Source organism: Biomphalaria glabrata, chromosome 5 (assembly GCF_947242115.1).
Source record: "Biomphalaria glabrata chromosome 5, xgBioGlab47.1, whole genome shotgun sequence".
Taxonomy (NCBI): Eukaryota; Metazoa; Mollusca; class Gastropoda; family Planorbidae; genus Biomphalaria; species Biomphalaria glabrata.
Window position 1 is genome coordinate 37,470,886 of NC_074715.1, and position 25,424 is coordinate 37,496,309.

General features: G+C 34.0%; 1 protein-coding gene and 1 long non-coding RNA gene across 2 annotated transcripts in view; one reads left to right on the plus strand and one right to left on the minus strand.

The window, feature by feature from the left end:
• The window catches only part of LOC106059556 (uncharacterized), a 152,667-nt gene that overhangs the window by 16,405 nt on the left and 110,838 nt on the right, over nucleotides 1-25,424 (plus strand). The window lies entirely within an intron of this gene.
• Nucleotides 1,210-9,242, minus strand: LOC129926506 (uncharacterized). Its single transcript, XR_008778196.1, has 2 exons — nucleotides 7,033-9,242; nucleotides 1,210-1,702 (listed from the first exon to the last, which is right to left on the minus strand). It is a non-coding gene; the product is annotated as an uncharacterized LOC129926506 (long non-coding RNA).

Here is a 25,424-nt window from a genome sequence, read left to right on the forward strand (position 1 = left end):
CTTTTCGATTCACAATTTCCTATATTGAATTGCAATGTTTCACTCACCATCAAATATAAATACCAGACCGGAAAATAAAATGTCTTAAGTTTGTTCACTAGAAATATTCGAGTTTATATTAGCGGAAGTTCTTATATCAAATTTCTTAAAAGCAGACTGAAACTGAATGGTGATGTCTTTAAAGAATATCTGTTGTGTTGACAGGATTTGTTTTTCATCCTTCATTCAAAAGGTTCATATTAGAAGTTTTCTTCCATCTTTTTTGCCCGTAAATTATTTAAGGATGAACAAATCAGTTTTAAAAATAAGCTATCGTCTCAGATGAAGTAAAAAAAAACAACTACCTACTGGCGCGACTAGCTCAGTCCACAGCAGAACTTAACAAAACTCAAAACAATATGGAAAGACAAAAGGTTAGCCCTCAACACTAAAGTCAGACGGTCATGGTCATGGCCACATTCTTATATGCTTGCGAGTCTTGGACGCTGACTGCAGAGCTAGAGAGGAGGATCCTACCGACGGAATTTAGATACTGCAAAAGGATCCTAGGTATAACATTTAAAGACCGCATCACAAAGTGATTAGAGACAGGGTTATTGCGATTTGACCCTACGATGACCTACTAAATATTGTTAAAAAAACGCAAACTAAAACTGTATTGCCATATTACAAGGTTTTCGGGGCTTGCAAAGACCTTCCTACAGGGAATAGTTCCAAGAAAAAGAAGAAGAGGCAGACAGAGAAAGCGATGGGAAGACAACATAAAAGAATGGACGGGCTTGCCAATGAAAGAGGTTCTATCCAAGGCAAAAGACAGAGAGGAATGGAGAAAGTCTGTCTACAAATCTTGTATTGTGCCCCAACAGATAAGGGATAGGTGAAGGGGAAGGAGACATTTGTTTTGCTCTTTCCATAGAAAGTCAAACAATTTGAGAGCTCTCCAATACACAGAAACACATCTCTAATCTCTGCCTGTATTTCGTCTGGAGCTCTCCAATACACAGAAACATATCTCTAATCTCTGCCTGTGATTTCGTCTGGAGCTCTCCAACTGTGATGTTGCTAGTTCAGGCTGTCTTGAAGTCAACCAATTACTCTGCAATCGTTTGGGTGTAATTGTTCGGGTGTATTACGTGTAGTTGACCAACAACACAAACAAGAACTGGCACATCGATTGTAACAGGTGAAGAGATGTAGTCAACGATGATGAACAAGTTAATATATATTTATTATGATAAAAGGCCACAGTAGAAGTCTCTGTCACTAAACACGTCGTTACCCTGGAATGTTCTAACGCTAACTGATTTTCCGGTCTCTAACCCAACATATCCCAAACGTCACTAGTCCCGTTCAATATGCGTCTACTATGGTGCGTCGCTAAATAACTAAAATAACTAACCTATATAAATAAGGTGTCTAACAGATTCCTCCCCCCCTTGAAAAAAAAATATGTCAATATTTTTCCACTACTGTCAAGTCTTACAAGGGCATTTTCAATTTAAGGGGAAGACCACAAACATAAAATCTTGATCTCTTCATCTTGACATCTTCATCTTGACAGTTCCTCATATTCATGTCAATGTTCATAACAGTTCATAACATTCCAGAATCATCTTCATTGGTACACAGTTCATCATGGAGGAAAATGTGGCATCTTATGGGCATGTCCTACACATCTCAAATGTTCTTTACTGGCAGTAATCTGATAAAATACAATATTTCAAAAAACAATTACAGACTTTATTTACACATTCAATACATTTTTTCTTACCACCCTTTTATACGCTTTTGTCCATTTTTCTTTTATACTCACCCTTTTCCATAGAACTAACTTTCGTCAATGATATATGAAATGATTCACACAAAAAAAAATATATCCATACTTACTTTTAAATGCTTAACATCAAATTTACTTATCTCCCTTTTTCATAACATATAAATGGTGTCAATATATTAATATATATTACATACTCAATATAATCATAGTTTATTTACAAAAGTATTTCATTTCAATGTCATTCTAGACAATAGATCAGCTACAATATTCACAGATCCACTAATAGCTTTCACTTCAAATTTGTACTCCTGTAGTGCTAAGAACCATCTATAAACACGACTGTTTTTCATGCTCTTTTGCTGTATATACTGAATAGGTTTATGATCAGTTAATAAAATGAATTTCCTTCCTATTAAATAGCTCTCTAGCTTAGTAATTACCCATATTACAGCTAAGGCTTCTCTTTCAATGACACTATATTTTTTCTCTGCCTCTGACAATTTTCTACTTACATATAATATAGGATGTAAGTTATCATAGTTCTGCATTAAACAACCACCAATAGCATTACCAGATGCATCAGTTGTGACATAAAATATTTTGTCTTTATCAGGTAGTCTTAATATTAGTTCATGACTAAAAACATCTTTAATTCTGTCAATAGCTTTCACACATTCCTCATTACAAACTACTTTTTGAGGTTTTCCTTTTTTAAGTAAGTCATTTAGTGGATTCACTATTTCTGCTAAGTTCTTTATAAACTTTCTGTAATACTTTACTATTCCTAATATGCTTTTAATTTGTCTTTTTGTTGTAGGTATTTCAATATTAAGTACTTTCTTTATGTTATCTTCAATAGGGCTAATCATGTTGTTATTTACTTTATGTCCTAAGAAAATTATTTCCTCCAATCCTATTTCTACTTTTTCTGCTTGAATTGTAAGTCCACTTTCTTTTATTATTTTGAATACTTCTTTTACATCTACCAAATGTTCCTCCCAACTATTATTAAAAATACATATGTCATCCAAATAGCAAATAACATTTTCTTTGTTTCCAATTATCATGTTCATCATTCTATTAAATGTGGCAGGTGCATTTACTAATCCAAAACTCATATAATTCCATTGAAAAATACCATATGGTGTTACAAATGCTGTGTAAGGTTTTGCATTTTCTGTTAAAGGTATTTGCCAATAACCTTTAGTTAAATCTAATTTAGTAAAAAATTTTGCTCCATTTAATTTATGTAAAATATCCTCTATATTTGGCATTGGATATGGGTCAAATTCTGTGATGTTGTTAAGTTTCCTATAATCAATACATAACCTTATATCTCCATTCTTCTTTTTGGCTATCACAATTGGTGAAGCATAAGGAGATGTTGATGGCTCAATTATACCTGATTCTAGTAAATTGTCTATTTCTTTCTTTACTTTGTCTTGTAAATGTAGCGGTATTCTATATGGCTTAAGCTTGATAGGTTTTGAGTCTGTTACTTTAATGTCATGTTTAATAATATTAGTTTTTCCTGGTATGCTGGAAAAAATTTCTTTGTATTCATGTATTATTTTAGTTATATCTTTTGACTTTTCCTTAGTTAAATTATTAAGATTAATCTTTTGCCAAGTTTGATTCTCTTTTGTTTCTATTACAGGTATTTCCTTAATATCATTTTCATTGTGATTTTCATTTGTTATTATCATCAAACATTCTTCTCTTTCTGAAAATGTATTTTCTATTTCCTCCTGAATGTTTTGTATCAACTCATCTTCTCTATCATGATACAGTTTCAAATTATTTATGTGATATGTTTTAATTTTCCCATTTATTTCAATTTGATAATTCACATCACTAATTTGTTTTATCACCTTAAATGGACCTTTCCATTGTTTACCAATTTTATTTTTCAGGTCATTTATCAATATTAATACATTGTTTCCTACTTCTAGTGTTTTCAATTGTCTTTTCTTATTTATATTCTCATGAGCACTTTGTTTGTACTTCTTATTGTTGTTATATGCTTGAGTCCATATTTCTTTCAATTCTGTTGTGATTGTTGTTTCACTGTCATTATTTAATTTATTCTCATTGCCTATTAGATTTTCTTTAAAAACATCTAATTCATCTCTGGGTTTTCTTCCATGTATTATTTCATATGGTGAAAATTGTGTTGCTTCATGGATGTTGTTTCTATGAGCAAATAGTACATAGTTAATGTAATGATCCCACTTGTTCTGATTATTCTGAATTATTTTTGTTAGTGATCTTTTTAATGATCCACCATATCGTTCACATAAACCGTTACTCTCCGGGTGGTAAACCGAAGAGTATATGTGTTGTATATTGTATTGTTTAGTCCATTTCTTAAATTGTTCTGACTTAAACTGAGATCCCTGATCACTCAATATAATTTTAGGTATACCATGTCTTGTAATTACTTTTTGAGTTATGGCATTAATGATATTTTCTGCACTTGTATTTGATAATGGGATTGCCTCTGGATATCTACTAAACATGTCTATTACTGTTAGAATGTATTTGTTATTATTTTCAGTTTGAATTAAAGGACCTATTAAATCAATAGATACTTTCTGAAATGGTGCTGTAGGTTCATCCATTTCTTGAATAGGTGCTTTATTCACTAGGCTTTTGTTAGATCTCTTTTGACATATGTCACATGAGTTTATGTATTTGTTGATTGTTGCTTTCATTTTGGGCCAAAATACTTGTTTTGACAAATTCCTATAACATTTCTTTACTCCCCTATGTGCTGCTAAATTATTATCATGTGTCATGATTAAAACATCTTTCCAATATTTCTGTGGTAAGACAAGTTGTTTTATTTTCTTGTTATCATTACTTGTTTGTCTAAACAATATTTTATTCTCTATACAAAATTTCTCCATTGGATTATTATTGTTTTTATCTGATATTCTTGAATAAATTTTCCCAATAATATTGTCATTCATTTGTTCTAATGCAAATGTGGGTGTTGTTTCTTTTTCACTTTGAGATATTTGTGTTTCAAGACTATTTTGTGTTTCATTTTCTATCTCTTTTTCCTTAACATCTGTATTTTCTATTTGTATTACATTACTGGTTTGTTTTTCTTTATCATTACTAATTACATTTATTGTATTTTCCTGTTTCTCATCTTTTTTATCCATTGATCTTGTTATTATCATACTTGTTATATTTTGTGTTTCTATGTTTTCATGATTTTGTCTTATGTTTTTGTATTTGTTTTGCCAGTCTTCTAATTCTTTTCTTGAACATTCTTTAACTCCTTTTATGTTTCCTACTAACATATCATATCTCATTTCTGGTATTGCAATGCCATCACAATAACCAGTGAAAAATGGGGTTTCAATGTATACCCTTATAGCTTTAAATTCCCTTACAGTGCCATCTGCTAATTCTACTTTCCTAGTAAACCCTTTATACCAATGAGGTTTGACAAATTTAGTTTTTACTGCCAAGGTGTTACAACCTGAATCCCTGATTAATTCCACCGGAATTCTATCTACAAACCCTGGGTACACTGCAAAATTGTTCCTATTTCCTTCCATGAAATATACCCTATCTGTACCTTTATTTTTGTATTCCCTACTGTAACTCCTATATCTATAATTTCCCTTGTCATTCCTATCTCTACTCCTATATCTATTGTTATTTTGTTCATTGTATCTATTTCTACTTCCAGACCTACTATTCCCTCTTCTACAGTTAGCTGCTATATGACCTTTTCCTTGACATTTAAAACAGGTTATTTCACTATATTTTCTATTTCCACTATTTGATCTGTTTCTATTTCTACTTCTATCAACATTTTCTTTGGTGTATCCTATTAAATCTACTTTGCTCTTATCCCTATCAGAAAATGGTTTATTTGGATAGGCATTTTTGTATACTCTCATTATTTCTGTTATTTCATCTATAGTTTTTGGGTTTCTTTCTCTAATAAAAGATTGTAACTGAGGATCACATTTATTTACAAAGTTGTCCACTAGAATAAAATTTTTTAATCCTTCATAAGAGTTTTTCACTTTTTCTAATTTTACCCACTTATTGAAAAAATCCTTTTCCATATTAATGGTAGTTTGGGGTTCTATTCCTAATGATGGTATATTGTCAAAGTATTTCTTTCTAAAAGTTGTAGCATTATGACCATATGCATTTAATAACTCTCTTTTTAAAACCTGATAGCTATCATCAATATGATGGTCATGATTTTGGCATATTGTTAGAGCTTGACCATGAACAAAGTCTATCAGTATTTCAGACCATTCTTCTTCAGGCATATTAAATGTAGACATTTTTGCCTCATATCTTTTCAGGAAATCACCAATGTCATCCTTCTGTTCATCAAAACTTTGTATCTTTCTCTTTAGCCATGTCTGTGAATTAGGGTTGTCTCTTTGAGTGGTATAATTATTTGAGTTATTTGTGTTATTTCTTTGTTCAGTTTGGGCTCTGGCTTGTGCTGCGTCCAATCTCATCTTCTCCATTTTAGCTTCATGCTCTCTCTGCCTTTCTTGGTCTTCTTTTTGCTTTTCATATTCTTCCTTTCTGATCCTTTCTTGCCTCTCTATCTCTTGTCTTTGATGTTCTTCTTGTCTTTCTATCTCTTCTTTTTCCCTTCTTATTTTATCTTGACGTTCCATTTCTTCCCTCACAACTTGCTGTACATAAGCGGCTAAGTCTTTTCCTTTTAACTCCATGGCCTTTCCATCCTGCATAGCTGTTTCCTTAACCTCCTTAAGGTCCACATATGATGATGTAGCCATTGTGTTTTATATTTTATATATATTTTTACTTAGCCTATATTGGTTATGGCTATACTTTAAAAGTTTTTACACACTTTTATACCAGTTTTAAGTGTTATGTCTCTATCTATAGATTTAGTAAATGTGTAAATCTAGTCTGAGTTATTATGGTTATATTCAAATCTGTATATTAGGTCCAGTATTACACACAAATTTAAATCTAGTATATTATAGTATGTATAATAATACTATTTAGATCTATAGTTATCAAGAGCACTATGACTTTTAGATCTAGTATGAATAACTATGATCAATTTTAAAATCTGGTATGACTGAAGTCACAGTGAAGTGTTTAGAGTAAATTCAAAGACTGTCTAGAGTCTAGATCTAGATTAGATTATGGTTCTATTTAACCATACGAAACAAATATGTGTATACAATGTCAAATATATCTTCAACAAGATATATATATCTAGAATGTACTACCTTCATTCATTTTTCAATTAATAATATTTCAAATTAGAGTCTAGATGATTAAATTGTACCAAAGAGATGTACAACAATTTGCAGATCTAAATTTAGCCAGACGATAGTGTTTGACTACATAGCCAGTTTCGGCATTATTCTCATGGCAAAATCATATTTGATTTTAACCGCTCAAACTAAAATTATTTTAGTCTGATTCACAATGAAAGAATCCTACCCGCACTTTCTATCATTAAGTGAAAAAAAAAATACAGATCTAATTAAATTAATAAAAATAAATAATTTAAAATAATATAAACAAATGAAATAATTAAATGAGACTATCACTATGGGTTGGGATGTGACAATATGGCACACAATGATAACGTCACGAAGTAACCAGGCAACAACGGATATGACGTTTACACAAACAAAACAAATTACAACCCTAAACGTATAATATAGCTTTTCATCTAAATTACGTCTTCTACCCCGACGGGTTTTAAGGCGCACCACCTGATTTTACTCAGGCTAACGTACCAAATTTAGACAAAATCTATTTCTAAGGGCAATCTAAACATATACTAATAAGAAAAATGGCACTTAGCTTTTGATAAGAAAGATCCCTTTGTTCGGACTCCCGAATATGTTAGATCACAACAAATTCCACTGCCTCTCTTCCAGTTCTGACTCTGTTCTCCGGTGCTACCAGTATCCCACGTAATGCCACAGATGTCCTGATATGCCACAGCAAAATGTTCCAGTTTCTTTGACGACTGTTGATGACCGTATGTGTAGTTCCGACGACTTTGTATACACAGTTACTGACGAATAGGTTAACGGTTCTTCTGGCGATGACTTGACTTGTGTAGATGACTACTGACAAATAACAGTCTCTTGACGGCAACTTGATCTGGACGACTGACGAATAATGAATTTCTTGACGATGACTTGATCTGGGCTGACGAATAACGGCTTTCTTGACGATGACTTGATCTGGGCTGACGAATAACGGTTCTCTAAAATAGTTCACTGCTTCTGCTGCTACTCTGGTAGTACGACGAAGTTTGCTGTTGTACTCTGCTTCACTAGACCAAACTGTCCAATGTAGACTAGGTGAGACCAAGGTCACCTCCGACGACGTTCCGTTATACGACTAACGGTTTTCAACGAAATTAAGTGGATGTAGCTGTTTCCACAACTTCACTGCTAACAAGTCTAGGTATGGTCTAGACCGACGAATACTAGATATATCAATGTTCAGTACTGATAAAGATTACTTCACTAACCTTCCAAAGGTTAAACACAGTGACCGTTATAAACGTGGCAAGCAACCGGTTCAATGAGCAAACTGCTCCACAAGAATCTCTCCAAGGGTAAGACGACAGAGCGATTTCGATTTAGTTAGCTACCAAACTTGTAGTACTCACAATACTTCTGACAGCGGGCAAACTGTCCTTCTCGAAACTGACGAGGTAAAACTTGATACTCAATGTGGCTCCTATGACGAAGAAAAAAATATGTCCAACAGGTTCACTAACGATCTCTCACCCGTTATGAATGAACGGTTTCTCTGGTTGTAGGTCGGTTCAGCATATGAAGATCAGGCGTTGCGATGATTACGGTCCTGACGAAGGTCACCCTGAGTTAACGGCTCGTTGAACGTGCGATCAAACAGGCGACGACTGCTTGTAGATCTAGAACAAAGTCACTCTGTGATACTGCTGTGTTCAGCCGTACTCCGATGAAATCTTATATCTTCGAGTGCACGACCCTCACCTGAGTAAACGTTCTGCTTCGAGGTCCGGTTCGATGTTCGGCTTCAACAGGGGTCCGGCTTCGAGGTTCGGGGTCGCCACTGTGATGTTGCTAGTTCAGGCTGTCTTGAAGTCAACCAATTACTCTGCAATCGTTTGGGTGTAATTGTTCGGGTGTATTACGTGTAGTTGACCAACAACACAAACAAGAACTGGCACATCGATTGTAACAGGTGAAGAGATGTAGTCAACGATGATGAACAAGTTAATATATATTTATTATGATAAAAGGCCACAGTAGAAGTCTCTGTCACTAAACACGTCGTTACCCTGGAATGTTCTAACGCTAACTGATTTTCCGGTCTCTAACCCAACATATCCCAAACGTCACTAGTCCCGTTCAATATGCGTCTACTATGGTGCGTCGCTAAATAACTAAAATAACTAACCTATATAAATAAGGTGTCTAACACAACACACAGAAACACACCTGTGGTTCTGTCTGGGGCATATTCACCAACCAGCTTCCTCCAGGCGTCTTGATTCTGGGCTAATCTCTTTAACTGTCCCCACGCCTTTCCCCAATCTCTGAGCCATATATTTCTGAGCCGTCCCCTCTTCCTCTTTTCTTGAGGGTTGCAGCTTGTTTTGTGATTTTGGATGCAAGTTTGCGAAAGGTGTGGCCTTCCATATTTTTCAATGGGCTGCTTTGTTGTTTTTTTTTTTGTTTTTTTTTTCTACAGTTCTTCTTTCAATAGTGATCTTGTCTGGACTAGAGCACAAGATCAAATGCCGAGTATCATGACAAGACTATTTGGTCTTGTTTTACCAATAGCTGGGGCGCGGTGGCTGAGTGGTTAAGCGCTTGTCTTCCGAGCCTGGGTTTCAAGGTTTGAATCTCAATTAAGACTGGGCTTTTGAATTTCGGGATTTTTTGGGCGACCCTGAGTCCACCCAACTCTAATGGGTACCTGACTTTAGTTGGGGAAAGTGAAGGAGTTGGTCGTTGTGCTGGCTACATGACACCCTTCTCTTTAATAGTTGGCCATCTGCACCATAGATGGCAAGGTCTGAAAGGAGGAAACTTCTTCCCAATAGCTACGTATGGTCTTCCGAAAAGCCTTCACTTTAAAATAGAAAGCTTTTCTGTGCAGTTCGTTTTCTCTGCATAACAAATCATCAATTGTCTATTTGATTACTTAGAAACATTCAGGACTTCAGTATAAGTCACTAGTCTATTTGATTACTTAGGAACATGCAGGACTTCAGTATCGGTCACTAGTCTATTTGGTTACTTAGGAACATGCAGGACTTCAGTTTCGGTCACTAGGCTATTTGATTACCTAGGAACATGCAGGACTTCAGTATCTGTCACTAGTCTATTTGGTTACTTAGGAACATGCAGGACTTCAGTTTCGGTCACTAGGCTATTTGATTACTTAGGAACATGCAGGACTTCAGTATCGGTCACTAGGCTATTTGATTACCTAGGAACATGCAGGACTTCAGTATCGGTCACTAGGCTATTTGATTATATAGGAACATGCAGGACTTCAGTATCGGTCACTAGGCTATTTGATTACTTATGAACATGCAGGACTTCAGTATCGGTCACTAGTCTTGCATTGGATGAGATACAATTTAAAATGTACATTTTTTAGTGATAGTTAAATAGTTTATTGTCTCTGATAGCATCCATGAAATTTTCCTAAGATACGCTCAGTTCTGTAAGATCAACATTACACGAGATGGCCTTCAGTTTGCCGATGTTCCTCTGAATTATGAACATCCTCTATTCGACCGGAACTGCTTAACAAAGAAAAAAAACACCAAGTCCACCTACGAGTTTAGCTCTTTTATTTTTAGTTTTGTTTTGTCTTAGCAAAACAAGCATCTAGCTTCAATCTCTGAAGGTCCGAATGTCCACATATTTGCATTCTGCTAGTCCCGTTTTTTTCCCTCTTCACTCCTTTGTCTGACTGCTCTTAATTATCTTTGCCGCTGGAATGATCCTACGACTAGCAAGTTGACAAACAATTTACTCTCACCTACATGCATCATTGTCTGTCCCATCATGCATCATCTTGACAGTCTTCTGGCCTGCAGCAGACAAACGATGCACCCTCAGAGAGTGAGTTCTGTATAAATATATCAATAATACTAACATCTGCGATAAGGTCTCTAATGCAAGTCATAATGAACTTCCGAGATATATTAGCCGAGGATATTACAATGGATTATTATTTAACGTCATGGGACAAGTAACTAATGCACGTTGGTGGAAGTATATTAGCTAATAAAATTAAATTTTATGATGTATTGTTAGAAGGACCATTAACACAATCAGTCTTTGAAGTACACGCTCACAGCGACTTAGACACAAAGATATGTCAACAAAATGCTGCCAACTTCGATTCTGTATCCATTCCATCGTCATTGTTTCATAACATCTTCCTTTGTTTATAATCAGGTATATTGCCATCTCTGCTATGCAACCTTAATCCCTGTAGTTCTATAAATGTTTCCTTCCCGCCACAACAATGTCCAACTATCCCTTGTTTTGTGTGACATAATTAGTTTCAATGATTAGAATAAAGGAGGTGATGGGACAGCGTGTCTTTATTTTGATGTACTATTTAGAAATAATACTAGAACTAGTGGAAATAATATCGAACTCATCAAATAGAATTTTTTTTTTAAAGCGAAACATTTCTAGGGACAAACTGTCATTGAATCAACAGAGGCTAACTTTAAAAATACAAATCTACATTAAAACCACCTTAACAATACATTGCATGCCTCCATTTATACAATAAATATAGCAACTTCTGTTGCACATAAAAGAAGCGCAGATAAAGCTAACTATTTTGTAAGGATTGGCGATAAAGAAAAAGTTTCATATTATACTACGTTAGACTCAAAAGGGAACATTGAGTGTTCAATTATTTTTGTGTTTACAACTTGGTACTTTGTCCCCTGGGTAACATTTCACAAAAGAGAACTAGCCATCACAATGTAGAGTCAACATTTCACTAAAGAGAACTAGCCATCACAATGTAGAGTCAACATTTCACAAAAGAGAACTAGCCATCACAATGTAGAGTCAACATTTCACAAAAGAGAACTAGCCATCACAATGTAGAGTCAACATTTCACAAAAGAGAACTAGCCATCACAATGTACAGTCAACATTTCACAAAAGAGAACTAGCCATCACAATGTAGAGTCAACATTTCACAAAAGAGAACTAGCCATCACAATGTACAGTCAACATTTCACAAAAGAAAACTAGCCATCACAATGTAGAGTCAACATTTCACAAAAGAGAACTAGCTATCACAATGTAGAGTCAACATTTCACAAAAGAGAACTAGCCATCACAATGTAGAGTCAACATTTCACAAAAGAGAACTAGCCATCACAATGTAGAGTCAACATTTTACAAAAGAGAACTAGCCATCACAATGTACAGTCAACATTTCACAAAAGAGAACTAGCTATCACAATGTAGAGTCAACATTTCACAAAAGAGAACTAGCTATCACAATGTAGAGTCAACATTTCTGTTTACTAAGTTGACCAATTGAGAATTGTTGATTGTTTCACTACTTACAATGTATCTCTAGCTAGTTCAATTTTGGCTTATATCGAAAACAGAAATAAAATAGAAGATACTTTGATTTTGAAAGTGTCTATAAGCACTAGAGAGGAGCTGAAGGAAGTCCTCGATGTAGAGAAAAACAAGTACGGGGGTAGTTTCCAAACAAATAATACATCTTGCAACGCATGTGGTGATTTCAGACAGACGCACACACATGCAACTAATGTGGTGCAAACTTCTGACAAGGACACATTTGTACTAACACACAGTTATTGGGTGGGACTCTAATACACAGACATGTAACAAATGTGTCGGTACTCTCAGCCACACGCCTACAAGAAAGATTGCTTATCTCAGACCCAGACAGACATGTTCTCCGCACAGATTTATCCCAAGACGACTCAGTGAAAGACATACACGAGGCTTCTGTAGTAGAACTCTAAATAGGAATGTATTGTTGAGCATACGGTGGTTTGTAATTCTTGTACAGTGAGTCCCCGCGTTAGGGTTAGGGTCCAGAAAGTCTGTCTCTAAGCATATTTGGTCGTCAAATGTGACCCTAGATTTAGGTTCGGTATTAATCATTTTTTAGTAGTTCGATAAACTAACACATACACTTTTAGTGGTAAATATTCTACTAAAGGAGGCAACATATTCTCTCCTAGTTGTGTAGACCCTCCGTACATGTACTCTTTCTTTTGTCAGCCATGGGATAAGTTGGATCACACAATTGTTAACAACTAACAAAGTTCTCGTGCGTACGTTCGATGTAAGGAAGAGTGATCGGGTTTGTCTCAGCCCAGCTTACTGTACACAATACTGTGCTGGCACTGCTCAGCGCACCGCGCGAAATTCAAAAATATCTCTCGGCCAGCTGTCGCATCTTTTTGAAATTTCGGTCGCACATCGGAAATTAAAAGGAGTTAATGAAAGCCCGTCGTCACTTTGGGTAGTCTTTAAACAGACCCGTCGTTAAGTGAGGACTCACTGTATTTAATTTTGTCTTACTAAATTTACACATGGCTTAAAAATCAAATTGGCTTTCAACAACAAAACTTCTTAGGTGCGTACTGTATGACAAAGTTCTTGTAGTATGCTTTCACCTGTTTGTAAACCATACTTGCATTCCATCCCTCGACATCGTTTTGACCACAACTAATGTCCAGGCGTTTGAACTCATTTCCATGAGATGATCCATAGTCGCTCCGCAACTGAAGGAGGCCATTAATCTAACACTATCGTATAGGAGGAACAAAACTTCTGTAGTGTTTGGATATTTGATGCTTGCACAATACTTCCTTCACCGCCAAGACACAAAGTCTAGCTAACACTTTCTTTGTGTGACAATTAATGAGCAACGCAAAGTCTTCAATCCAAACATGAGGTAGGCATAATCAAAACAATAATAAATACAACCCAATGTGTATAAAGACTTTCGCCATCACGTGGAGGTGAATGTCTAGTTAACAAGTAGCTGTCCTGTGAAAGTTTATTGTTGACAATGTCAGCTAAATCTGTAGCCATGGCCACGCCTTTTTTGTTGCCCATTACAAATTTAGAACCTTGTCACGCTATTTTTAAAATGGTAATTTCGAGGATTCTTAAACTGTTCAGCTTGGTCAAGGCTGAAGGTCTATCAGACATGTGTATATTCAAACTATGACATTTCAATTCCTTCTCATATCTCTAATAACGTTGGGCATTACTTCCATGACCTTCGAAAGTCTTCAAATACTCCAAAAGAAAGTTAAAATATTTAAATTTGAATAAACTTATCATTATTTCTAAGAATGTTTTTATATACTGATATTTATTTTTAGATATTTCTTCAAATTTGTTCATATGTTGGACGACCCGTACATTTATTTCCACTGATTAAAGTCGGTCTTGTACCAAATAAGTAAGACCATTCCCTACGATGTGTACCTTCCTGATATAAATTATAACAGTGATTCTTACATCTTGAAAACCTGCTACATTGAACTTTATAGTCAACTTTCATCTAAAAAATTGAATACAAACTGTAGCTAAAACTTGTTCATAAAGCATGCATACTTTATATTTTAAATCATACCAAAAAACAAAATTAAAATAGAAGAAAACACTATTACAATACATTTCATTATCCTTATGTCTTATTGGTAATATTGAAGTAACATTTAGTCACATTCTTCATTTGCTTATACTCACTGATCTATATATATATTATATTTAGTCTGGAAAACGGAAACAAATTATTATCCCGATGGATCAACTCACAAACCTATATCTATTGATTATGTATTAATCACAGAACCACATATTCACGCAAATTCATGAAATAAAGCCATTTCCTGTTAGTTTCCATTAAGATATTTCTACAAAATCGTAGATCGAATTAATTCACGTCTATTGATTTTAGTCATCTTATGTACATTTCAATAGATTGATTTTGTTTTTATGTAGCTAAAAACTGCAAAATAATAATTCTGAGACGAGAGTGCTCCTATTTTCGATGTGCAATTACTAGATCTAGATCTAAACATTAAATTATACGTTACATAGGTTAGGGTTGAAAAAAAACCAAACTTCTTATAATTATTTACAAAACAACGCCTTGTTTCATCTTTATAAAAAAGTATTTTGAGATATATTGTCTTCTAATATATATATATATATATATATATATATATATATATATATATATATATATATATATATATATATATATATATATATATATATATATATATATATATATATATATATATATCGGTCTGTGCTTATGCTAATATAGTTCTCCTAAAACATCCGGTCTATAAATAAAATAACTAGTTAAAGTCGAGTTACTTTCGATATGCCCAAGGGAATATATAAGCGTGGATTATATCTAGTAACTAACAGCTTATTCTTTAGAAATCTCCAAAATGTTTGCTCTTTTTATTTCACGAAAATGAATAAAGTCTTTATTCAAGAACTACCCACTATTTTATCTCCCTTGTCAAAGTAGTTATGTATGCAGGGAAAAAGTAAACTTTCATGCGAGCTCTTTTGTTATTTAACGTTTCCAAGGGGACTAAGCAAGTTTATTGTCTTTTGTTATTATCTCAACACATGCCTAAAATGTCGAACTAGAGTTGAACCATTTGTCTTGTAAACAGTTGAAAGGAAATTTTCCAATAAAATTTTTTCATAGCAAAACATGTGTGAGTTTCTTTGCTGAATGTAATATAAAAACATTTAAATTAAACCCAGTGCCGGAGTCTAGTAAGTGGATGCCTTGGCAGAATGTTTGCGGAAGCCCCTTCAAGCTTCAATAGAAATGTACTTAACAGTTAATACATCTAATAGTGTGCCATATTTCCAAAGAAAGAAACAGAGTACTTGTAAGTTTGATCCTATTAGCCGCACACATTTCTGACATTTTTTAATGGGTTTTTTTATGTGGATGCACCCTACAGGGTCAGACGGCTGCTCAGTCATGCACTGTCGTAAATCTGGCCCTGATTTAACCCATTTGTTTTCCAATATTGCTATTTCTTTTTTTAATGCTAAGCAGTGGCATAGCTAGGAATATGCCATCATTTAGGGGCCCGGGGGCTTGACCTTTTTGGGGGCCCCTGCATTTTGCAAAATATTAAATATTTAATGTAAAAACAATTTCCAACACTAATTCAAATTCTCAAATTCTCCCCCTCCCCCATCCTTTCTACGCCACTGATACAAAGATCTATTTTGTGTGATCTGAAACTGAGACAGAGCAACTGGCGGCCCAACGTTTGAGAGACGCTGCAACAGTACTAAAGGTGCATGTCCCACAAAGCTGCAGTTGTCTTGGTTCCTCCTCGCTCTTCTTACTTAATGATGACAAATTGGAAGGTGTTCAGGAAAATGACGTCACTGTTTCTGACACACGCCTGTAATTAAATGTGTTCTCCAGGATGAACACGTCTGAAGTTGAAATATTCTCTGTTGATAAAGTTGAATCGCGTACTTTCTAGCTTGCTGTGATAGTTAAATCTTGACTGATTGATTCTGAGACAGAGAGAGAGAGAGAGAGAAAGGATGTTACATGGTTTGAAAAAAAATTGTGTGTTGTTGAAGTAATTCAAATGTTGATATTTATCTAAGCCTTCTTCAACACTCCTGTTATTTCTTGACTTGTTTTAATGTTCTGGACACTAAAAAGCCTTCTAAGGTATTCAACACTCCTGTTATTTCTTGACTTGTTTTAATGTTCTGGACACTAAAAAGCCTTCTAAGGTATTCAACACTCCTGTTATTTCTTGACTTGTTCCAATGTTCTGGACACTAGATCATCAAACGTTGTGCCAGTTAACTCTTGGGTTGAGAATAACATTTCCAAATGTACATCTGCAGATAGAAACGTTGTCTGGACAACCCAATAGATATCAGATACATTAACTATGATGTTAAAAAAAAACTCATACAAAATGATTAAAATAAAAAGAGATATTACATAATACTCTTATTTATTAAAATAAATTAAATTTAAATACATGAATTTTTAAAAACTGAATGCGTAAAAAGTTTGTACACGTTATTTCTCCGTCACCTAAACTCGGATTAAGTTGAAATTTTGCACAATTAGTTCTTTTCGCTGACAACCCAAGAATCAATAAAAGTCTTATTTGTTCCAATAAAACGTTTGCGTTTGTTTTTAGTCAACCTAACAAGACAGAGAACGAGATTTACGTTATTGTTTTTTCGTATATATATGTATTAAGCAATAAAGTGGCTTCCATACCTAGTGGGAATTAATTTCTCAATATGAAGAGACATAAGGCCAGGGGCGGACTGGGTGTCAAAATCGGCCCGGGCATTTCTATAAAAATTCGTCCCACAAATTCTCTATCATGTGATGGGCATCCATTTTAAGGTGTATCGGTCCTTAATAATCATTGTTAAGTTTGATAATGTATCGATATGCATGCATACAGTGAACTCTATATCTTATCTTTATAAGCAAAATAGCGTCTTTTTAAATCAGCAATTATGTAGGCCCTAAAAAGATGAAGCCTACTAGTAGCATTTCGGAAAATGTGTTCGATTAAAATAGTATTACACTGTAATGCCTATGAAAGACTTTTTTAAGCACGACGCTCTGAGGTCCTTTTATAATAATAATAATATAATAAGAATATTATAAAACCTTTAACAACTTGATATGTGCCATAGTGACTTCGATCAGGCCATTTCGGTGGCCCTACCTGCCCATTTGGGTACCGGCAATCCCTATAATAAACTATAAAATAGCGATGCACCAAAGTTTGATCAGTTGGCGCACTTTGCACTCTGCCTCGTTTTACGACCGATATGGTCAACAACTATTAGCACTAATATTACATTTATGTGACAAAACATAGTCCAGCTATCTTATGTCTTGTCATTGGCCCGTGAGATCTGTATACTTATCTTATCTTATCTTATATAATACAGACGTTACTTCAAAAAAGAAGATGATTACGTCCTACGCGTCATGCATTTAGTCATGCATATTAACCAATGACTTAAATTCTGCCAAGTCACTGGTTTTCCTGGCTAGCTCAGGCAACCCATTCCATGCTCTAATAGCACTAGGGAAGAAGGAGTATTTGTACAAATTTGTCCTAGCATATGGGACGAGGAATGTGCCTTTATCTTTGTGTCTTTCAGAGTATTTTATTAAATTTTGTTTTTGTATTTGAAGATTATGGTTCAGTGTTTTATGTATTATTGCTACTTTACTTTTGATCCTTCTGTCCTGAAGGCTTTCTAAATTTAGTGATTTTACTAAAGGTGTTACTCTAGTCAAATGTGAATATTCGTTTGTTATGAATCGCACTGCTCTATTTTGTGTCTGTTCTAGTTTCTTAATGTTTTCTTGAGTTGAAGGGTCCCAAACAGAGGATGCATATTCTATTATTGGCCTAACCAAGGTTAAATAACATTTTAGTTTTATGTTCTTATTTGATTTATAGAAATTTCTTTTAATAAATCCTAATGCTTTGTTTGATTTTTTTGTAGTTTCATCAATATGTGGATTCCATGACAGTTTTTCATTTATTATAACACCTAGGTATTTTGCGTTTTTAGTCTGTGTTACTGGTTTGCCATGGATAAGATAAGTGGAATTAATTTGTTTTAGTTTTTTTGTTACTCTTAACAACTGACATTTTTCTGGGTGGAAAGACATGCTCCAATTTGATTCCCATTTCTGTAATTCATCTAATTCTCTTTGTAAAATATCTGTGTCTTGTGTTGTTTTTATTGTTCTATATATTATGCAATCGTCTGCAAATAATCTGACTTTTGTTCCTGAAGTAATGCAATTTGGTAAATCATTTATGTAAATTAAAAATAGTAGTGGACCCAAGACTGTTCCTTGAGGTACACCTGAGTTTACTGTTATCGGTGTTGATTTAGAGCCATTTATTATTACAGTTTGTTCTCTCCCTATCAGAAAGTCTTTAATCCACTGATGCAGTGGACCATTAATGCCGAAATATTTTAATTTTTTAAGCAAACTATGGTGGTGAACTTTGTCAAAAGCCTTAGAAAAATCTAGTAAGATAGCATCTATTTGTTCGCTATTATCTAAACCTTTTGAAAAATCATCAATTAGTCCTATTAGTTGTGTTTCACATGATCTATATTTCCTAAAGCCATGTTGGTATGGTGTGAGGACATTATGTTTGTCTAAGTGGTTTATGATGTTGCTACATATTATGTGTTCTAGGATTTTACATGTGATGCTGGTAAGTGATACTGGTCTGTAGTTTCCTGGGTCAGATTTTTCTCCTTTTTTAAATAGGGGGGTGACATTAGCTTCTTTCCAGTCCTTTGGTACTCTGCCCTGGTTAAGTGAAGCCTGAAAGAGTATTTTGAACACTGGGGCTAGCTCATTACTTAGTTCTTTGAGTAATCTAGCTGGAATACCATCAGGTCCAGAAGCTTTATTTGGTTTGGTGTTGGCTAATAGTTTTTGAATTCCATTTTCTTGTACTACTATATCTTCTATGTTGTCTACTTGGTTCAAATTCAGTAATATGTCTTTGTCTCCTGGGGCTGAGAATGCTGATGCAAAGTATTTGTTTAGAATGTTTGCTTTAGTTTCATTATCATTATGTATTATGTTATGTTCATCTTTTAATGGCGCTACGCCTGTTGTTTCCATTTTCTTAGACTTAATGTATGACCATAGGTTTTTGTTGTTGTCTTTAGATATTACATTGTTTATGTATTCACTCTGCAGCTGTCTGCTTACTTTTTGGGTTAAGTGTTTAATTTTTATATACTTTTTGTAAACTCTTTCTGCATTAGTTTCTTTAAATTTTCTATATAGGTTTTCCTTCTGTTTACAAAGCTTCTTTAGTCTATTATTAAACCAGCATTTATTTATTTTGTTTGATGTGTATTTAGTTGGTATTTGATTTTCTATAATGCTTTTAAGATGGTTTTTAATGAAATTCCAGAGGTCATCGACTGGTTGGTTAATGTCTTTTTCTAATAAGAATGTTTGTTGAAAGTTTAATGCAGCTTGGTGTAGTTGTGTTAGGTTACATTTATTCCAGAGTAAGATTTTTCTTTTTGGGTTTTATATTGGCTACTGCTTTTATCTGACTGTGTATTTTTATGATCTCATGGTCTGATAGACCAGGGATAATATCATAATCAACTACTAATCCAGGTCTGTTTGTTAAGAAGAGATCTAATGTGTTGTTTAATCTAGTTGGCTTTTTAATGATTTGATCTAAACTTAGGTTGTGTAAAGTTTCTATGAAAAGCTCATTTATGTCCTTAAGGTTTTGGTGTTTATCTATGGTTAGTGTTTTCCAATTTATATCAGGTAGGTTGAAATCACCCATAATCCAAAAAACTGCATTTTTATTTGTCTCTTTAAGTGTCGTAATCTGATTACATAGTTCCTGCATGTATTCTAAACTAGAATTTGGTGGTCTGTAAATGCTGCCTATTATTAGGGATGTTGAGGTGGTATTAATTTTACAAAATGTTGATTCTATATTTTTTGAGTTAGGTAAGGTAATTTCTTCTGCTATAAGAGTGTTTTTTATTGCTAAAAGAACTCCTCCATGATTATCAGCCCTATCTTTTCTAAAAATTTCATAATTACTATTGAAAATTTCTGCATTATAAATTTCAGGATGTAGCCAAGTTTCTGTGCCTGCAATTATGTCTGGTTTCTCACATTCTAATAAAATTTCTAAGTCTGCTGTTTTGTTCCTAATGCTTTGAAAATTTATTAAAAAGGTTTTAAGGTATTTTGGTGTTACTTCTTTAGTAGGTTTGTTTAGTGAGGCTGTTGTATTAATTTTAGTAGATTTAGGTTTAACAGGAGTGGATCTGGCTAGTGGTTGGTGAGTTTGATTTGGGATGGTGTTTAGGATGTTGTATGGGTTAGAAGTGTCTGCATCAAAGGAATCAAACAGTCCTGATGTAAACTGAGGTAACCCACACGGTACACAGTGCCATGATGCATCTTTGTTGCCTAAGGCATAATACACAGGTGTATTCATATGGAGACATGATGCATGGTACCATTCATCGCAGGTGTCACATTGAATGGCTTTCTGTTTCATGGTGCATACTTTTTTGCAGATGTTGCATCTATCTTTAGATCTAGGCCCTGGATTTGACTCTACATCTCCTGCTATTAATATTAACAGTGATAGGTATTTATTTCTGCTGTGTCTGATTGAGAACTTCCATTTGTGATGGGTAATCTTCTTTAGTGTTATGGATGTGTATGTTAGGTTATTTTTTAAGTTGCTTTGATCTAAAGTGTGATGATTGATTATGACTGTTGTTTCTTTTTTAAGTTTAGTGTTGACTAAGGTAGATCTGGTTCTGTTCTTAAATATCAACTAGGTCTATGACTAAACTCTTAGCATCACAAGACAGAAGTCTGTTAAACATGTTACTTGGAACATATTCCTAGGAGTCCTGGAAAGAAAACATACAAAAATAACGTTGCACCAGAATGAAAGAACTCACTTAGCTCACTTACTGACAATGTTGTCTTGTAGAGTAAAGGAATGTTGTCAAGATAGATGAATTAATTGAATTTAAACAAGCAAAATACAAAAAAATAATAACACTTTTTAACAAGATTACAAAGAGAGTTTGTGTTACACAAACTCAGAGGCGGCCCCCGTCGAAGTCGGATCCCTGTCGGATCTGCATATTCGCAAATAATATTCAAGAGGTGATTTAATTTTGATGTAAAATGTTTTACACGTTTCGGATGTTCCTTCAGAGTTGAAGATAATTACTTCCTAGTCCAAACCTCCCGCAGGACGACGGGGGATGGGAGCGGGCAGGGTTTGAACCCTGGGCCATCCATAAATCTGAACGACAGTCCAGCGCGCAAACCGCACGACCAGGCAGCCATCCGATGGTCAAAAGTAATAATGTTTCAAAGATTCATTTGCCGTAAATTTAAATTTAATAAAAAAAATAGTAGATTAGTTTTAGTATATTAAAACATTACAATATTGATCAAAACGTTTGGAAATGAAAATCTACACTTTTTTTTTACACTTTAAGTTTAGAAATTGAAATTCTACATCTTAATCTAGTCTATTTTAGTCTAAACTAGATCTAGAAATTCTAGATCTAGACTCTAAAATAATTTTAATTAGAATATAAATCCAGATCTAGATATACTGTAATAAAAATCTAGATCTGGTTTAAAAAATCTAGATTAGATCTAAATCAAGATATCATTCCTTTTTTAAACGCGAGTCACATAACGAGGTTTAATAAACATTACTATACCGAGTTCTTTTTTCATTTCATTTGAAGAATTTATTCCATATAACGTCAGAGGGAAAAAAAACACTATGTCACACGGCCTAGCTAGACTAAAAATCGCCTTCATCTATAAGAGCCATTTATCGAGTGTTCATAGACTTTGGTGCACCGAGTGCGTTCTTTAAGCATTTCATTTAAAGAATTCATTCCATATGACGTCAAAGGAAAAAAACACTACGTCACACGGCCTAGCTAGAATAAAAATCGCCTTCATCATTACGAGCCTTTTATCGAGTGTTCATAGACATTGGTGCACCGAGTGCGTTCTTTTAGCATTTCATTTAAAGAATTCATTCCATATGACGTCAAAGGAAAAAAAAACACTACGTCACAAGGCCTAGCTAGACTAAAAATCACCTTTATCAACACGAGCCATTTCTCGAGTGTTCATAGACATTGGTGCACCGAGTGCGTTCTTTTAGCATTTCATTTAAAGAATTCATTCCATATGACGTCAAAGGGAAAAAAAAACACTACGTCACAAGGCCTAGCTAGACTAAAAATCACCTTTATCAACACGAGCCATTTCTCGAGTGTTCATAGACATTGGTGCACCGAGTGCGTTCTTTTAGCATTTCATTTAAAGAATTCATTCCATGTGACGTCAAAGGAAAAAAAAACACTACGTCACACGGCTTAGTTAGACTAAAATATGTTTTCATTAATACAAGCAATTTTTTCGAGGGTTAATAGACATTGGTGCACCGAGTGCGTTCTTTTAGCATTACATTTAAAGAGTCCATTCATATGACGTCAAAGAAAAAAATTCCATTACCTCACAATAGGCTAGTACCGGTACCATAAAAAAAAATGTCTTTATTTACACGAGATATTTAACGAGGGTTCATAGACATTGGTGCACTGAGTTCTAATAGATATTATTTAAAAAGGATCAAAGCCACATTGTTTTTGCGTTTTGTCTGTCAGTCGGTCTGTCCGTTATCTTGATATAAAAAAAACAACTAAAAGTTATTAAAAATTGATTAACCTTTATTTTACGTTTCAAAACATCGCAATAATTTTTAGGTATGAACACAATTGCAAAGTTTATATAATAGATTGTTCCGGATGTTTGTATAAATAGTAAAAGAAAAAGAGAATTTCAGATAAATGTAATACCGTTAATTAAATTTTTTGGATGGTCTCGTATAAAAATTAGATGTACTACAGCCACGTGGAGAGATTTTCATACCTTACTTTGGTGTTTGGATTCTGTTTTCCTTAAAAATCAGAACATAATATTAACGATAATTAGATTTTTTAATGTTTTAGGTAGAAAGTTAAATGTACTGTAAGAGAGTAGTGAGTTAAAATATTTTTCATAAAAATCCGTAAAAACATTATTTCGTAAATGAGAAGATTATTTGTTTATTAATTAGAAGAGGGAGTTCAAACAATTATTTGGCGTTAGTAGATTTTTAAATAAATTCGAAAATTTCTGGCGACGATTTGTAAGAAACAAAATCCGGAACTTTCTTTATCGATTACAAAACTTCTATGTTATGTTTTACAAGAAAATTAAATGTCTAATAAGTAATTTTCAGTAATCAATTCTAGTAAATTACTTTTTTTAAAAGCCTTATGCGATTTCAAACAATCATTAGGCATAATTCATGTTTTATAAAACAATATCCGGAACATTTTTACACTTAATGAAATATAAGTCAGTATAGAGATTATGATTTAGCATTAATATGCTATTTACATAAAAAACGGAACAACATATTATTGATAATGTGTTTTTGCAACGTTTAAGCATGGAAATTGAATGTAATATAAGTTAGAAGAGCAAACAAACATTTGTTGGCGTTGATTAGTTTTGCACAAAAAAATCCGGAACAATCAATTTTAGATACTTAAAACTATTGAGATGTTATGGGAGGAACATTAAAGGGTAAATCAGATTTTCAATAGCTTTTAGAGTTCTAGTTTTTTAAATCTAATCGTGACGGACAGACCGACCAACAGACAAAACGCACAAAAATAAGCTTCTTTTATTCGGATGGGGGCACTAAACAAAAAATAAATAAAATCTGATTTTTAAAAAAAGTTTAAGGAATTGGTTTAGCACCTGATCATGTTGCGACGTTACGCTACTGCACGAAAATCGCTGCATAAAAAGTCCATTTAAAAAATGTGCGTGATATTTACATACAAAGTGCATTATTAGCCTTTATAAACAAACAGAAATGTTTTCTTTTAATTTTAGCAGCTAGTTGACCAGAAAAAACGTCTTTAACTATTATTTGTATTTGTTGTAAACATTTTACTGTACATTTTAAAAATATATTTGACTTAGTGATACTGAAAATACACAAAAATTGTCCATCTTTGTTAGCATATTGTAGCATTGCCTCCCTTACATTTATGTAATTGTTTTAGAATTGGTGTATTTTTATGAAAAAATCGCTTGCATAATTAATTTTATAAATTAAACGGTTTGCTTTTAGAAAACCAAAAGTAGCCGTTGCATCTAAACTTTTGAAGCCGCATTTAATGATGAAATAATATTTTTCATATCTCTTCTAGTTTTCGAGATCTGAGTGTGACAGACGGACAGACGGACAGACGGACATTTTGCACAAACCTAATAGCGGCTTTTTCCCCTCACGGGGGCCGCTAAAAAAGCAAAGCTTAAATTAAGTGTATGTTTAGTTTGGATCAGTTTTGTAATTAAACTTAAGATAGATCTAGATTCTAGACTAACAATAATAAATCTGTGAGATTAGAAATAATGTAACAAAAGTTTTTTCTGTTTAGCGCAATTTCATGTTTTTAGCTTTCTTGATACTCCATGATCCTATCACTTGTCTGGACCAGTTGGAAAGGGGTGGAGGAGGATGAACGGGGTAGACAGAAAGACAGAGTGAGTTGATAAAAGCTTTGTAAACACAAATCTACACTCCGAACTTGCTCAAGAGAAGAAATCTAATTGCTGATCACCATCTCAACAAGTGGCATGTTCATCTAAGTTTGCTAATCATAGTAAGATGGAGATGTATTGATAGTGAAAAGGAGATGTATTGATAGTGAGATGGAGATGTGTTGATAATGAGGTGGAGATGTGTTGATAGTAAGATGGAGATGTGTTGATAGTAAGATGGAGATGTGTTGATAGTAAGATGGAGATGTGTTGATCATGAGGTGGAGTTGTATTGATAGTGAGATGGAGATGTGTTGATAATGAGGTGGAGATGTATTGATAGTGAGATGGAGATGTGTTGATAGTGAGATGTAGATGT